The 18,518-nt window shown below is 39.8% G+C and overlaps 1 protein-coding gene across 2 annotated transcripts in view; it reads left to right on the top strand.

The window, feature by feature from the left end:
- LOC100643169 (bifunctional heparan sulfate N-deacetylase/N-sulfotransferase) overlaps positions 1–18,518 on the top strand; it is a 368,987-nt gene that overhangs the window by 101,078 nt on the left and 249,391 nt on the right. For both annotated transcript variants that reach the window (XM_048409530.1, XM_048409529.1), the window contains exon 3: positions 11,191–11,342. The gene's annotated coding sequence lies outside the window, so the exon portion shown is untranslated. The remainder of the gene's footprint in view (positions 1–11,190; positions 11,343–18,518) is intronic.

Raw genomic sequence — 18,518 nt, 5'->3', positions numbered from 1 at the left:
ACCACATTTTTTAATATCAGCAGATATTTCAGTCAAACAAAGTTATTGCCGCGTATCTTTCATCCCTCGCGAAAGATAGATAAAAAGGAAAAGAGAAAGAGAGAGAGAGAAGGACACTTGTAAAAGAGGACTTTGTATCCCATTTGCGTTTCGATTACACGTTTATTGACACACCGGAATATTCGACGGCAGTTTATCGGCCCTTCGGGTATCGCGTGCTTCCACCAGCAGCCAGCCCGGATCTTTTCATACGGTATAAAACTCGCCAAGAATCGAGCAACCCGTACACTGCAAAAATTACTGGCAATTGGGGCTCATATCTTCGCAACGCATGACGGGCCAACCTAAATATCCGCCCCTATATATCCCTGTTATTTAATAAAGTTCCAAATCAAAGTGCCAATATTTTCATCCTACTGAAACGTTATTGCTACCCTTCCCGAGTAGCGAACTGCTCTTTCACAGGGTTTATGCGCCATTCATGACACATGTTTGAAACGTTTACAGAAATTCTTTCGATAGAGCGACCTAAGCATTTGGGAAAAGGAATTTATGTAAAACCTCCATTTGCACAAGGTTGATTAACATATTCACTGTGTACAAATCCGTACGTATTTTTACCATACATACACATGTGTACATGCGATACCGACTCAGATATGCGATACAAATTAAAATTAACATAGAAATAGCAATTATTAGTATATAACGTCGACAGTGAAACTGAAAATTATTTCTCTTAACTATGAATATTTATATTCAATTAACTTTACATAGAAAGCACACGCATGTGTTAACTTGCACATAATAAAATACTTGTACCTATCCATTTTTCATACAATTTCTTTCGATACCATTGACGATAGTCGATCGTTGACCGCCAGTTGGCCAGAGTAAAATTCTCAAAACAGCATCACTGACGATACGAGGCAGAACCAGTAGCTCCTGGGGGAGGGAGCATTAACGACGCCGGAGGGTGGGCTCGTTCAGCCGGGAATTAATTAACGAGATCCCGTGCGCGACGTAATGAAGACTCGACCGGAGGAGAGTCGGCGTAAATAGTGGAGCAATTAACGAAACGCTTATCTCCGCTCGTAAGGAAACAAGAAGAGGAAAAAGAAGCGCGAACGAAGACAGGAAAACGGAACGACGCAACGGTCGTTGCATGCGTGCCTCTTTCATTCGTCTTTACAGCCAGTTTCTCCTGCTACTGCTCCTCTTGAACGCGTCACGGCAAAACACCCCGAGCCTTCTTTCCGCTCTTCTTCTTCTTCAACTCCTACTCCCTTCCATCGCGCTTCGACTACTTTCTCTCACCAACCAACCCCGCCTTGTTGCCTCCCTTAACGCATCGCTGTGCATCCCCAAACGAGACTTACGTTTTACGCAAAGATCGCAATCCACGCGTGTAACGAGCTTCTCTGAGGGATCTATTATACTTGTGGTAGAAAGTATTTGTAAGTATCTTGACTTTTTTTTAGAATCAATGGATTAGGTGATTTTGATTGGGTGAATACACATATATCGTATCATTTTATTTTATACGTATTTTCCTTTCATTTTCATATGTATATCGTATCACTCTCGATTTAGTTCTATTTTTGTAAAGTTAACATTCTTATTAGTATACATGGTTTGCGTTTCAATGCGGCATATTAAATATCTTAAAACATTAAAAAGTTTGTTTATATAAGAAATAGAAGAATTCGATGCTAACGAGATTGAAAATGTCAGATGTCCAGCAAGTTTTCCGGGAAAAGTAAATATTGTGACAAAGAAAATAATTCTTCTAATTATTTTCATTTTAAAATTCTACATATTTTCATAAACTATAAATCTTATTCGTAACGTTCAGAATAATAAACCTGCCTGTATACATTCAGTCGCAACTATTGTATGTAGTTTAAATTCAATAAAATCTTAGTTTATTTTAACTTGAACGAGCAATTTCAGCGAAGTAAATCCAGAGTTTCATAAAAAAATTGTGACCCGAAGAAACTGTATTGCTCTTTGGCAATCGCGTTGAATGACGATCGCGATTCCTGGTTCCGCTCGTAAAGCTCCTTCCTGCTCGCTTCGGCGTCATGATTTAGGACGCTGGTAATTCTTCCGAGATGCTCGGAAAATTTTTTTTTCCTTTCCCGTGACGAAATTTATCGCGCTGTAACTTATAGGAAGTAATGCACGTTAAAGACGTTTCCGGCGAGAAGAACGCTCATACGTTTCGCGTTAATTTCCTTCTTCTTATTTTTCTTTTATCTCCTTCTCTCTCTCTCTCTCTCTCTCTCCCCCTTTTCTCTTACTAAACGAGGCTAGTTACCGGTCAAATTTATTATTGGATTACTGGCCACCTTTTTAATGGCCATTTCGTCTAATTTAATCGGTCCTCTTACCGCACGATCGCCCTCGAGTTTCATCTTCGTGGGTTCGAATGCCACTGATTTCTTCCATTCGATTTCGCTTGGTTAGGAAAATTATTTAATGCAAAATGGTGATAAATATTTAGTCAGCAAATTCTAGAAGAATTTACTGTTCTTTAGATTAGAAACGTGTAGAAGAATTTTGAAATTCGAGGGTGAAGTTTCGTCTGGATAATTAATTTGAAAAGTCCGTACTTTAATTAATACCTTAATTTTCCTCGCGATTTAACCCTCGTCCAGTGAAATGTAGATCATTCTTGTCACGAGAATGAGGATGAAACGAAGACTTAAATGAAAACATTTCTTACACTTAAGAAATAAAATTGTTTATGTAATCTCCACCACGTTAGCATGTAATATTGTAACACGTTCGAGAGTTAATTTACGATTGCGCGTTGCATATAATACCTTTTGCAAGCTAAGCTAAAGTTATTTAACTACGATACATTGAATATACAAAATAAATTCCATTAATTTCAGCCTCTACTATGCTACTCATATTGTTCGTAGTTGGCAAAACTTTCCCACGATGCTACAAGACAAGGAGTTAAAAATCGACGAATCGAAACAGGCCATTACTCGACGACAAAGAACCGCGCAGCAGCTCCTAAATAACAAACTTTCTAATAATCTCTACAAATTCGAGCATCCTCGATACACCAGCCGTTGGACTACCTTTACAACCATCTCGCACACAGAACAAACACCGAGTACTGTAAATCACCGTGTACTGTATCGTACAACCTTCCACCGAGATCGTCTTTCAACTATCTTCCCCTGCTTTCTCCTGGCTATTGTTTTCATCCCACGGAGAGGGTAGCTGGAAAGTTACCGGGCAATTCCTCGACAGGAAGGGATGCAGCGTTGCTTGCACGCATATTGTGTATCGGCGCCGGCCACCCTTACGCACGGCTCATCGCTTTCTTCGTCGGTTCTCGAACGCGTCCCATTCAAAGGGGGATGCTCTGCCAAGTCGTACGTCGTGATCGCCACAACAATGCGGCCAAAAGTTGTCCAAACTCTCGCACCGTCTCCTCTACGCCGCCAAAAGGGTCGAACGAGGTCGGGAGGGTGTGAGTGAGGGCAAGAAGAAACGGTGCAAGTTGGCGGCGGTCGAGCCACCCCCGTGTCGGGCGGCGTGAACACGCCGCGTCGTAAATCGACGCTGGAAGTTCCGTTGGCTGGCTTGTAGACTCGCCCCGCCCCCTTACCATCCTCGCGGCCGGAAAACTGTGAAAGTTAAATTAATTAGCGGAATCTCTATCGGAGCGGCGCGTTCGGAAAAGGTTCGGCGATGTTTTCGAAGCGGCGCGCCTGTTTGATCGATGCACCCGTACCACTTCGCCCCTGAAGTTAATTTCCTTGGCTGACACCAACGGCGAATTAATAAGCGAGAATGATCATGGAATTTTTGTAATAACGAATGGAGCTAAGGGTTGTCGATGTAAGTAGCTAGGAAAGAATGGAGAAATTGAGTGTTTTGGATGGTCTGACTAGTATCGCGCCGTTCTACTTGCAGTGGATCGCTCGAGCTACGGGCTGTTGTTAAACGAAATAAGTGGACAAAAAAAGAAAATTGAGTTTCGGTGGCCTGATTAGTATCACACTATTCTACTTACTGTGGATTACTCGAGCTAGGGACTGTAAGTTGAGGGAAATAAATAGGGATATAAAAAAGGGAAAAATGAGAAAATTGAGTGCTACGGGTGGTCGGATTAACGCTGTATCACGCTATTCTCTTTACTGTAGATTACTTGTTCCTATATATATATATATATTCAGTTATTCTTTCAGAAAGATGATTGTATAATGATTTTCGTATCTATTGCACAATTTTTGCCAATACTATTCATATATATCGTTAATTTTTGTTTGAGAAATTAGAGTAATACAATTTAATAAAATTACTAAAATTTGATGTAATGTATTCAATTTAAATTCCAAATACGTAGAGGATGAATTATTTTGTAAAAGCTCGGAGATACATAATTCACCGTAGCCTGAATGATGCACTTAACAAGAAATGTTGTCCCTTTATTACAACAAGAGCAGGATATATAATATCCTTTAAACTACGTTAAAACGTATCCCTTCGATTATAAAAGTGGTCTAAGAAAACGTCCATCTGCTTCCTGCTTTCATTACATTCTCGTAAAAACCTAAACCAAGTGAGCAGGCAAAAAATATCCGCTGACCCACAAAGTACCATTTTCACGCCGGCAGTTCGTTTCTTTCCCTTTCACGAAGCTTTATTCCTCGTTCATTACGAAGATGACCTGATAATTTTGCGAAACGAAGGTCGAATGCATGAATTGAACAACCGAAAGAAGGTATCTCGATACAGCAGAACTGATTTACCTCGTACGGGAAGGACACATCGCGAAGGGGCGGAAGCGAGCCTTTTTCAGCGACGTCCTTCTTACGTGCTCCGTATCCAGTGTAATGGGCAAAAAATTGTACTTCATGGCGGCGGTCTAATGAGATTTTGAATTATGTTGTAGTTGCTCCACGCTCCTTGCCACCCCGGTCTCTCTCGATTCATCACCTCGACCCTCTCGCGCTTCTCTCTCTCCTTCCCATCTTCCTCGTGATTATACGCGACCAGATTACTGTGAAGCATGGTCGTGCTGCTTCTCTGAGTCTTCGTAAAAATTATTGTTAGTGCAACGATGTAATTTTACAGGATTCGCGAGTGAAATTTATAAGTTAGAGCGCTAATATCACATCCTCTTAGAGCTTTGCTTTAAAATGGTAGGTGGATGCTCCATTTTTTAAATAAAATATTTAGAGTTAAGTGTTTAATATGTAACTATTTATTTAAATATACTACACGATATTTAAATTTGATAATTGTCCTAAAGAAGTGAATTTTCACTGCTAAAAACTCTTCTACTCTAAAAACTAACGAATGCACCAAAATCCTAGAGCCTCCGAATAATAAAACCCACGTTTCCTTTACCTCGTCAAACATCCGAATTGCCAAGCGAAATCCAAATAACGAGATCCAACTATCAACCTTCGAAAGCTGGCATAGTCTGCGAAATAGTTAGAAGGTACACAACATCGACCTGAAGCCCACGTTAGTGGTTGTAAAAGAAAATTCCAAGAGGAATTCCAAGGACGTCTCTGGACGCCTCTTCGATTCGTCGTCGCTTCTGGTTCCGTGGCGATGCACCCGTCGCCGATACACGACGAAGCGAAGATGGGCTGAAATCGAATTCGTAATTCCGGCTGACGTGGCGAGAGGAAACAGCCGAGGCCTGGGTGACACGTGGGAAATCACAGTAACCAGTTCCATGTATTTCTTTCGTTTCGATCGGTTCGCGAATTTCTGGTGCCTCGTTGCCTCCCACCTTCTTCGTCTTCGTCGCCCTTCGTGTTCATCCACGTTCGCGAGTCTGCATCGAGGTCACGCGAAGCTTGTCGATACGATTTCTGGGTCGACGGAATTTCCCACGAGTAATCGAATCGCTGTCGACGGAACACGCGGCCGTGTTAACGATAATGGCTACCGATAGCTCGCAGACCTGCCGAGGTGTTATGTGCCATCGTGATATTTCTCAGACGACGAGGTGTCGAGAAGTTTATTAAAAATTACATTTACCAACAGTGTCGGAGGGACGTGGTACGTTAGTAATGTACCGATGCTGGGTTTAACCCTGTCACGTCTCTTGGGTTTCCATCCGCGTTCGAGTTCTCCTATATTTTTAAAGATTTTTATGTTTTATTATTTATTTATGGAAATGGTTGGCGCGTGATTGCATTGAAAAGATTTGAAGGATTGACAGAACGAAATATACACTGGCTCGCGAAAATATTTCAGAAGTTTTATAACCATAATGTGTTGGTTATATAAAGCATTTTGAAGTTTCATTGGCACTGTAATGAGACACGACTGTTATAATTACATTGGTCGAATTTGAAACAAATCTAGATTTTACATAGAAATTATGAGATATTTATATTTGGAGACATATATTTGATGAGAAAATAGTATTCAAAGCATATAATAATTGTTAAATACAAGCAATGAAGCTCTTTTTAAAAGACCTACATCTTTGGACCCGACAGGTTGTTTTCATTTTCAATTATATTAAAATTCGTCCTTTCAATTATAATTTCGTAGTAAAATCAGAAAACCAACAGAAATATACTTATCATAGTTTTCTCCTGCAATCTTCAGACATAAACATTATTCTTCTTCGTTCAAAGCATCCTTCCCCTTCTTACGTTATAACAGATGGAACCAAACGAACGAAGAAAATTCTTTTCAATTTCTTAAAAAGCCACAAACTCATTGTTTCTGCTACCAAAATGGTCAATGAAAACCGCGAACTCCCAAGTAATCCAAAACTCCCGCAAGCTTCTATAGAATACAAATCTCGTTCACGCTACGCTCAGATTATCCACCGGCTGCCACGAAAAAAAGAAAAAGAAAGAAAAAGAAAAACGAAGAAAGAAGGTCGTCCACCTTTTTTTACGAGACGTTTCATGCGACAGAATAAAGAGAGGATGGAGGAGAAACGGGGACGAGCGCGTTCCCGTGGGCGAAAACGCGTCCACGCGCTCGTTCCCCGCGGTATATCGATATTCGCGACACGTAAACGGAATTAAATTTCCCGCTGTTGAAAATAAGGAATGTCTAAATGAAAATCGACATTCCGTCGGGGTGGCGGCGTGAAAGTGGATAGGGTAATCTCGATGACATAGTGGACTAAGAGGAGATTTCCAACCCAGTGGAAATCAGGGTAGTCGTCTCCAATATATATTCGTACCCACCCTGGCGACGCAGGAAACGAAGGAAAGACACAGAGACAGAGGCAGATACGGAGAGAGAAAGAGAGAGAGAGAGAGATCGAAGGAGGTTTGGTGATCACTCACACATTCCTAGGAATCCTTTCTGCGAGCATGTAGGTCACGCGACCTGTGCCGGATTCTGGGTCGTTGGAATTTCCTACAAGCAATCGAATAGACGACGAACGTGACACGATAATGGAGCGTCGAAGACGCTCGGAAACGTCAAGAGTACATCGATTACCGCAACGACGTCGTCGGATGTCCACGATGACGGTGTCTGGGAGAAGCTTGCAGATGTACGAGAGGATGTTGGGCTATGATCGACCTGGTCTCAGATTGAAACGTTTAAGACATTGTAATTTGGAACAGAATTGTGTTTTAAGGAATAGAAGAAATGGGAGGAAGATTGAAACGTTTACAAGATCGTAATTTAGAACAGAATTGCTTTTTAAGAAATTTTCGAATAATATTGTTGTAAAATTACTTTTTAATCTTATTTGAGAAATAATCAATTCTTGAAATAGTATAAATGTTTCATGCTGGAGTTTACATAAAAACTAAGTCGCTTTATTTCAAATTAAATGATTTATCTGTTATTCCACGAAACAAATGATTCGTTATATGCTAGTATGTTTATTTGCTTTTGATAGAATTTACGAATATGCAGTGTGTTTGTTTCTTACTAATACTGTTATACGCTCGCTACACCTGTTACTATCTACGCTCGTTTCGATTAACGTTCGCTAGTTTTATTACATGTTATTTCACGAACAAATTTTCAATTAACAGGTAAACTGATTATTTGCTCAAACAACCTGCTTCTCAATCTATTATTCTCACAATTATTCGCTTAACGTTAAACTTCTTTAATTGACCAAATAATGAACATAGCATTAATTGGGATACATCATTTATCAGGCAAGTTTGACAGACAATTAAAAAATATTTGATTAAGTATAATATTTCCAGTTGGTGTTTATCTCAACTTAAACCGCCTCACATTTAAAACCATTATACTGATTCTATCTAAAAGAGGAACGGAAATAATGAAATAGTGAACATTACAAATTAACATAATTCTAAACTGATTAGACTAATATATTCCTGAAACTTCGTCATTCAAAATTCACCCAAACCGCATTTAAACGCGAAAATTAGAGGAAGGAGGCATACTGCAGCTATTTCGGTGTCGTAGTTTCGTGTACCAGTTAGAGCAATCCAGGCAGATCGTCGCGAGGACTCGAAATATAAAGGAAATCCCGAGGCGGCTGAAGCTAGTCGGCGATTAGGCAGCATCGAGCTTGTCCACATTTCCATGCACATTGTCACGACCGAGTAGACGATAGAGTTTCCCGGCAGTTGGCACGCGGCTCTCTTATATACAAGCTAAAGCCAAGTGGGCCGAGAATTTAAGGCTGAATTAAGTTGATAGTCCTGGCTCGAAACCGCGTGCACATTCATGCATACGAATAACAGAAGAGAATTTATTTTCGTATGAAAAACTCTCGTACCAATGGCACGCAATTTTAGGTCATTGCTGCTGGTCGTTCTCCTCTGGAATAACTTGTCGAAAATCGTTGCGACGTTCCTTTGCCTCCTTCTCCTCCTCTTCTATTCTATTTTCTTGTATATTACAACTTGTGCAACTCACAGAGAGGTCGCTTAGTTTTTTACAAGGCAAGAGGCTTTGCCTTTCGTATCATGGCCAAATGCGACTGATTTTGCATGTAGATTTGGAAACATCGATGTAGCGAGGAACGCTCGAGTCATCTACGTTTTAACATCTTAAAATTCAATCATGAACTTTGCACAGAATAATAAAATTTATATATTGCGAGACGCCTTTAATGTCTCATACAAGAACGAAAATACTTTTCTGGTCCGACGAGAAAACGATCTAGTATGAATGATCCAGAAAATGAGCTATCTTACCCTCGTAGAAATTTTACCACCGGCTATCCTCTATGAAAATCATTTATTCCGTCGAGTAAATTTTGAATGAGAGAAATCCGCCACTACGACGTAGACGAAATGGCGTTTCGCTGTCTCGCCAGCCGCCCTCTTTATTATGTGCACGATTTACTCTGGCGACAATTTTCATCCTTTTGTCACCTCCATCTTGAAAGCGAAGGACGTTTCCACGTGGATGTTAGGGACTGGAAGGTTCCTTTTACAGTCGGCGTAGAATTTACTAAATTATTTGCCGTGGTTTCATGTCATTGGTAAGAGAGTCTCTAATTTGAGAAATAGTCTGAGAAATTATATTTTACATCATAAGATACGTATGATATGGACGAAGCGATAGATTTATGAAAATATAACAGAACGGTCAAACGAATGAATTTATAACTAATTTCACATTTTATCCAGACACAAGTGTTATACTTATGGCCAGCTATGTATTATACGGAATTAAATTAAAGATTTACTTCTTCTCTTCACGTTATATATTTTTTATGTTTATCGCAACATATCAAATTATCGCGAGTGATAGATGAGATTTAAATTAGGTTTAAAGATTTGGATAAAACGAGGTTTATAATTTAATTGCAAAATATTAAAACGAATATAGTTTTGAAGTCAACGCATTGTATTTTATTTACCGATGTTCCTCTATGTGGGAATTTCACTATATTTGTATCATATACTATAAATGTTTCTCATTTCTCGCATTCTAGCATTCTAAAGAAGACTTGAACTTTCTCTGTGATTCTTTATCAATTCTGCCTTGCAACCTCTTCCCTTGTTCATATTCTATTGTACCTTCTGCTTTGATATAGTACACTTAGGTGCAAAGTGCTCCTTTTAAGTGTCCGTATCCTCTCTCCGCGTTATTCGCATGATATTCTGTTTTCCACGTCCTGTTTTCTACGATTTCAAGTCCGTTCTTGGAATTTCTCCCCTGTCTAGTGCCTTGATATCCATAATACATGGCATTTACCATAAGTAAACTCTGTCTTTTAAAAAGACAACATAAAATGAGCCATGATATTATTGTAAATATTTGATCTGTACTCAAGGATTCGTAAAAAGTTTCCACAAAAAGCATATTTCGGTTTTTTAAATATAAATAAATGTTATAGTATCATGATGATGACGGTACAAAAAAGTAAACGGTATGTTAAAATCACTATTACTAAACTGCAATCATTTCCAGTTGAAGAGATGTGCAATTTCAAGGAGAACCATATTTTCATAGCAGCGAATCAATTAAACGTTAAAACTGTTTTCACACGCTGAATACTCGAAACGTAGTTTCATCACGCATCGTTAATTACAGCTTTCATTACCATCATTTCCAAGCATTCTTCAGAAGCATCTCGAACATCAAAGTCCCAACACCCTTGCCCTATCAGCTGTCAAGTACCTCGAGCCAAAACGTCAGCTCTAAAAATATTCCTCGTCACGCTTCTATCCTACTTTCCCCACCATTGTATATCCCGTCTCGCCCTATCTCTAAAAATTCAATTGCTAATTTAAAATTACAAACAAACGACCACCCTTAAATCCTGCCTGCGAAACTCTTGCGGTTTTCAATTTGTGCCACGATCCAATCCCCTTTTCGCAAACCTCCAGAAAAAGCAAACTTTGCCGATTGTTTCTGATTGGAAAAATTGTCAAACTATATTTTTTAGAGATTGGAAATCACGGAACCATGGGTTAGAGGTAAGAGTTTGAATACGCGTGGATAATGAAAATTTCATTAAATTAATAAAATAATTGTAAAGTGAAAAATATAAAAATTTCATTCTTCTTATTTTAACGATTCATTGTTAGCTGAGACAACGTGGATCGCTCATCGTCCGCATTCTCTGTAACGCGATCGATCGTCCCGTAGAAACAGATCCAAGAATTAGTAGAAATAATTATCTTGTATCTATCTATTAAGCGGAATAAAAGTAAATAAAGAGAACAGAAGAACTGAGTTTGCAGTACAGTCGCAAAGTATGATTTTATTATTCATCGATTGCAGGTGCGGCAGCCGACGTCGGACGCGGCCGATATACTCCCCCGGGGGCTATTTAACAGCGCGGCCGAGGAACAGGGGATAAAGATCGACGATAGCTGCACCGGTATCACGCACACGAACACAAACCCAGAAAGAGGCGGTCACACAGGCAGCAGGTAAGTTTAATATCTCCATGTAGCAAAGGTATACATTGTAACGCGGGGAGAAAGAGGAAGGAAGCCAAGATTATTGCTTCAATATTGCCCCAGTGTCAGGCGTCTGCGTAGCCTTCCGTTCCTCGACGCCTTTAGCTTCTCGAGTCTGCGACCACTCTTCTCGCGCCAGCATGAACCCGAGTTCCGATGGGATGGCGGTCCACCAGCTTCAGGGTAGTTTAAGTGCTCGAAGGTTTCAACGAACTGCGTTTATTCAGAGTTAGAGGGTCAGTTTGTTATTCCTTTTCGAAATGGTCGACTTTCGTTTGTGCACTTTACGGGAGGATTTCGGGACGTTGCGTTTTTATTTTAGCGTTCGTTTCTGTTGGATGTTTGCAGATCTTTTTTAGAAAGTTTCTTCGGTAAAGCGAACATTTCACGTTTCTTAGACTTTTTATCAGGATTATGTAAAATAGTCGACACGTGAGATAGTTTTGCCATTAAAAAAGATTAATTACGTTAATTAAATGAAGCTTCCCAATGAGCACACTTCCTTCCTACATTTACATATACAACATTTTAATTTACATATTACCACGATGTTGTAAAAAGTTCCTCGATCGTTCTACCATTAAATAAGAAGATAGTTTGCAGCATCGTCTTAAAATTAGAGTGAAAATTACCACACAGATTCCAATAAGCTTACTTTCCTTTTAAGAGATTACATTTTAATTTACGTATTACTAGAAAATTACAGAAAAGTTTCCCACATTGATTTGCTTCCATTAGCCGTTAATTGAACGTGACCATAGAAGCTTCTGATCAAAGAATGATTATCAAATTTACCAAAAAGCTTTCAACTCGAAGTCCAAATCTGTTCGAACTCGTGTCGAATCCATCGCTAGCATCTTGCAGCTTGAATTCAAGTGGGCACGTGTGTGTACGATGGTCGCGCCGTTATTAAGTCATCTCTTACCAGTTATATCGTCTCTGGCGAACTCCTACCCTCGGCTCTTTGAGTTTCTACCGCTTGGTTCGAATCAAGAAGCAGAATTCAAGCGATCTCGCGTCCAGATCGCGTATATTTTATCCACAAACTGGATTGCGAAAGTTATGTTCGACCTGAACGATTATCGGCACTTGGCAGATTGACGTTCATGCTGCAATTTGTCCGGCAAAGCTCTTTGTTGACCTTTCGCACTCTGTGCTTTTTCCTAATCCCCGGAACAGTAAATTCAAGCCTGTTTGCACTGTTTAATTGGTATTGCGGTGCTGGGAATTTTCGTTCCCGAATAAACGTTCCTGCAAAGTGAATCGTCTTGGGGAATCCTTGCTATTCCTATGATACAATTGTGGTCGCCCGTTGCGTTTTGCCATTGGGACATTCAGTTTACAGGAATTTCAATTTTATGGGGTGGAAAACTGCGACGAGAAACCCGACACGATTAAGAATTTAACACCAGAATTGCTAGAATGGTGTGTTTGTATTTTTCATAAGAATTTTATAGATTTACGATGCGTCTGTGTTTTGCTCTTTCGAAGATTTGAATAACTTTCCATAAAATATTCAGATAAAGGCTTGTCCTTATTCTTTCGTTGTACTCTTCTTTTTCATCTTGACATTTTTGACACACATTTTATAATTTAGTATCGGTAGTCCTATAAAGCTTCGATTATTCTTCCTAACTTGTTTCTAATAAGAAAAGGAGGACGAAAGAGAAGGAGTAGAGCGTCTTTCGTGTCAGGTTTACTATTGGCTGTTCAATGATTAAAAATCGACCGTCTACGTGCATTTTCACATTCATTTACCTTATCGATACAGTCACGATAATTAAGACACATTATAGCCATAATATAATTTTTTAATATTTCGTATTACACGCATAATATGTATTCCTAAAAGATTATAAACATAGCATATACATGTACATGCATGTATACAGAAAAAGTTTATACAAGTGTTCGAATTCTTTTGCGAGCTACAGTAATACACCTCCAATCCCTTCGATCTGCATAATCCCTAAGAATCTTTGAATCCTTTCCGAAAATAACGCCGGAACCCCTAAAATCCACATCGTTGAGTCGTCGTCAGAAAAACCATTGACCGTAGCCGTTGATGAATTAGCGGTGTTCGAACGAGAGCCAACAGGCAACAATCCCGCGGGCCAAGTCTCGGAGCATCGAGCGTCGTTTGCACGGTCTCTCCATTACGAGGCACAAAGAAAATCCTGCAAAAAGACCGTGCTCGATTGGTGCACGGCTCTTTTCTGCCCTCGTTGCGATCACCATCGAGCGACGATGTTGGAGAGAGAACGAGAAGGTTGGTCGGTGCACTGGTGTACCACTCGGTAGAGGTGGATGGACGCAGAGAGGGTTGGAGAGGGTGGATCAATCGTCGTTGCGGAAGTGCGTTGATTTAGCAATCAGAGCAATGAGAAAGGGGTAGTGCAGCGGAGTGAGGGGATGGTCGGGAGGCAGTGGGCCAGTGTAAACGCGGATGGAAAGATGAACAAGCAACAGGAAAGAGAGGAACGAAGGGTACACACGGAAGGATAGCATCAGGAGATTGGGGGAGGAGGGAAAAAGGACCGTGTGCCTCTAGTAATTACGGTCGGTACAGCGGAATCATTTGTTTGCGCATTGTTGCCGCAAAGCATTGTTGCGCAGCGGAACGTTCCACCACCATCGGCCATCATCCCCCACCGTTGGGGGCTCGATTCATTCGCTTCATTCGCTTCTCTGGTTGTTCGACTGGTCGGCCCTCGTACCAAGCTTCAAACGCATTGTACCCTTTACGGGCCGCCTTCTAGCAACGAGAGTGCGCTATATACATGGTATAGTATACACAGTATAGTATAGTAATACATATATATATTGATTAGACTGGTACGTATGTATACATGTGCTCATGTGTGGCCAATGCTACTGGGATCAACGCTGTAGAAGTTGGACCAGACGAATTCGACTGCGATGACAAATTAAGCGGGCGAAGCTGCGGCTAACTAGTCCGTTGAAACAGCCCACTCCGATAAAGAGCGCTTCCGGTACTGTTTTCTGACTACAGTTCCAGCAAATCACTTTGGTGTTGCTGGATGATGCGTATCGCATACTGTCCATATGGTAGCGTGGATGTTAAAAGTCTAGGCGATGGTGTTAAGATAGACTATTAAAGATCGTATGGGAATATAATTGTACAAAGGGCGAAGAAATTTAGCATTCTATTTCAAATCATGAAATTGCGACAGAGAATAATGTTACAACATAGTCGATCGTGAAACTAAAGAGACGACACTTTTAAAAATTGAGCCTTGTTTTATATACAAATATAAAGCCATCAAGGGACTAAAGAAGTACAATGCTAAAAGCTCCAAGCAATTCATTCGATTAAAATATTTATTTTATATAGATACACCGCTATGATATTCAGTTTGCCGTATGAGGAGAAATATTCGAGCTAAAGGAAACCATAAATTATATTAACACGCATAATACGCACATAAAATTTATCTATGGTACTTTCGCAAGCCAGTAGAGAGTTTGGTGAATCGTAGTTCTATGATTGTATTACGTGCTCTTCCTCTTTTGAAAGAATGCAGAGAGTAAACCGTTTTTGATATGTTTTTCCAGCGACGCGTTTGGAGACGTTCCAAGCAACGAACATTTCGGTGTGAATTATATGAGACGTAGTCATTTTCTTCTGTGCCATCAAGCAAATGAGATTCCAGGGACAGGAGATAGAAAAAATGTTTCCAGGATCAGATCGTATGCCTCTAATTTGATGAAACGCTGGAAGCTTCTGGGATTGCACTTTTATAGTCCCTTGATGATTTTGGGATTTACGTGTAGGAAATTTCAACTCCTCCTATCACGTCTTTCCTAAAACGTCAATGACACGAACCTCAAGAAAATAATTTCTTAATGAAGAATAATTTCTTTATTAAGGCTATTCTATACCGACTAGTAGAAGGACGTATATATTTTGCAAAGATCGCAAAAGTATCTAAGCTGTCAATTATTCATCACATTAATAAATCTCAATATTCAGTGGAACCACCTTTAACGATTATGTGTTTAAAACGGCTATTCGTCTTATACTAAACCTTTACTAAACCTTTGCACATACTTATATTAATAATGTCTAAATTCTGGTGTGTCTTCAGTAAAAATATCTATTGTAGTAACTTTCGTATTGATTTTCCGATTGCTTTCCAATTTTATCAATATAATCTGTCGTATCTCGTTACAATGCTAAAGAAATCTCAGAAAGTTTTCCATGATACGCGTGATATATTTATAAAAATATTCCATGGTAAGTTTAATTTTTCTACGGTCCGTGTACAAATTTTCCAGAGTCAAATATCTTCGTGAGGTAGCCGTATCTCATAAATATTTTCCTATTCCTAGGAACCTAATCGTTTCGAATGGAACGCCATAGAAAAAGGGTAGAAAGTCACCAACTGAACATCGACGAATATTACAGCCGAATACCGAAAATATCCGGTCAACGATACGGCTTGCGAGTCTCTCCATTATTTCCGCGTCAGGTACGAGCCTTCACAGCCATATTAATTATCGAAGATGCCGACCAGACCTGGCGAAGCAATTTTCCCCTGAAACGGCTCGGCTGGCAGCGCCTATCGAGGCGTATCGATCCCGCGTCTCGAATATTCGATACCCCGCAATATTTCGTAATGGATATTCAATATTTACGATGGTGGACAAACGAACTGATCGACTGGCAGCAGAAAAAAAATCGCCAACGAGATCGCCAGCGTATGAAGTTCTGCAAATATTCTACGGGTAAAAGGGCGGCGCAAAACTCTCGGCCGTTGCCTCGAGATTGCTCGATTTCGTGACCGTTAAAAGGAAGCGTATCGTGAACCGGAATTTGCTTCCGAATTTCGTGATATTTCGGTGCACGAGGTGTCTGCAGTTTATCTTTTTTTTTCCTCTCTCTCTGTGAATATTCGTCACAGGATTGTTGAGGTTATGGATGAAATGGTAAACGATGCAAATGTGAAAAAATGGAAAAGGATTCATTTCAGTGGGGAGGAATGTAAATCTCACGTAGAATAAAGTGAAAAGAGTTATAAATATCAGTTAACTTTTTTTCATTTTTAAGCCCATTATACGATAGAGCTACTATCGTAAGTGTCCTTCAAATAATGGAAAAATGATACCTTGAAAAGCGTAACAATAGAATACAGACATCTTAACAGAGTTGATATTTTTAATTGATTTTAATATTTTTAATTCCTATAACTTAATTTAATTAATTTAATTCTTTGTAAAGAGTAAAACGCGATGCGATTGAAATATCAATGGAATATCAAAGAATGAATTATTAAAGAGTATAGAGCAGACAACTTTCAATTGAACTCGTCTGAATGCTCAAAGTTTATTAAATAACGAATATCCCTATACTTCTCGTCAATCCTCTAAATCCAAATTCCGATCTTCAGCAAGGTGAAAGATTAGTTCAACAGGGTAACATAATTTAACAAGAAGTACAAATTAGACCGGAAGAACTAATCGAAGAAGTACGGCAGTAGCAGTTGCGAGGATAATAATTTGAGAAACTAAATAACAAAACGTAGATCCTCGGTAGAATTCCTCGTGCCCGTATCAGTTCTATCCATCCAATTACCATCCGGAGAACTTGCACGAAACATCAAAACACATTCTCCTATCCGTTAAGCATCTCGCGCTCGTCTGTCTCGTTAAGGATCGAGCGGTGAAACTCTAGAAAGACGCGTGCTGCCAGGATCCGGCCGGAAATACAAAGTTGTTGCCACGGCGTGCGAACTTGCACGAAATTAGCTTGGTCTAGTAGATGGAAGCGGGTCAAAGGTGAGTCTCCGAGGATGTATTAGCCGAAAATTCGGGCTGATTGAAGCGCATGCCGGCGTAACCCGCGTCTCAACGAAGCTTCATAGGGCGGAGCTTGAAATTTTCGAGCGAGTTTCGTGTTTGTACATTGTCTCTTTACGTTTCACCCTGTTCGTGGCTTACAACTACATGTGCACCCTCAAACGTCTTGAGGACTATTTTTAACGAAAGTTTAAGGTTTCAGTTTGTGTAGATCGCTATGTACGATATTCGACGTACATCGTGTTGATAAAATATAATGATTGTTCTAAGACTTTTGTCAATAGGTTCTAATGTACAGGTTCCGTTTCACGAAGGATGTATTCTTACGTTCTAAAGCCTTAGAGCATATCCTATTTTTTATAAAAATTTAATATTTCCTATAGATTATTTGATAGAATATTATTTGCTGTAATAGATGCCTTTTAAGCCTTTTAAGGTAAAAGAACCATCAAGTCAAAAAGGATTCAATTACAAGGATCGAAAGCTGAATTACTAATAAGAGGATGAAACATAAAAGTGGATCTTTCATGGAAATCTTTGTGGAAGAGGAAGAGGATGTCTACGAAACTCGTAAAACATGCAAGCATTGAAATTTAAATGGTCGCGCTTTATGGATTGTATGTTGCGTTATATGTTGCATGTGAAAGAGACGAAGACTTTTAGGGGCCATTACTATGGGTTCGTTGAAAATTTAATCCTGATAAAAAATGGACGCTCCCCTTGAGACTCTCTATAGCGGAGCACTTATCTCTTTGTATTTCCAAGTTTTTATGCTTTCCTTTCTTTTTTCTACGTTAGATAAATCGTCGGCAATCTTTCTGGTTTAGTCAAGGCGTTCTATTTGCACGATTTTTATCCGTTCGATTCCCTCCGCGAAAGTAGGACGACAATACTTGAAAATTCAAAGTTCCCTTCGACAGTGTTTATCGTTGGTTTTATGTATAATTTATGTGTTTGGTTCGGTGGGAAATTTATTCCGGCCGATTTCGAATCCAGATTTACCAACGAACGACGAGTGGACCGAGATCAAACGCGAATATTCCTTTCATTGCTCGCAATTTGTACAGCTGTCGATTTTCCAGCCAAATATTACCGACGATTCTCTCTTAACTTTCCGACCAAATCGCGAATTCTAAGTTAAACGATGTTCAACGACGCGTTCCAGTGAATTGCGACCCGGGTCGAAGTTTCGTTCGTTAAATTCCGCCCCGTCATGAAATGAATCTGGAAATATACTTCCTTGTTTCTCTTCTTGCGCTCTTCGCGACGCCCAACCATTCTCCTACGTCAAGTGTCTACTCTTCTGTTAACTTTGCCTAGAAGGTA

The sequence above is a fragment of the Bombus terrestris genome, chromosome 10 (assembly GCF_910591885.1).
Source record: "Bombus terrestris chromosome 10, iyBomTerr1.2, whole genome shotgun sequence".
NCBI classification, from domain to species: Eukaryota; Metazoa; Arthropoda; class Insecta; order Hymenoptera; family Apidae; genus Bombus; species Bombus terrestris.
Note: the sequence above shows the minus strand (reverse complement) of the source record. Positions and strands in the feature narration are given on the sequence as shown.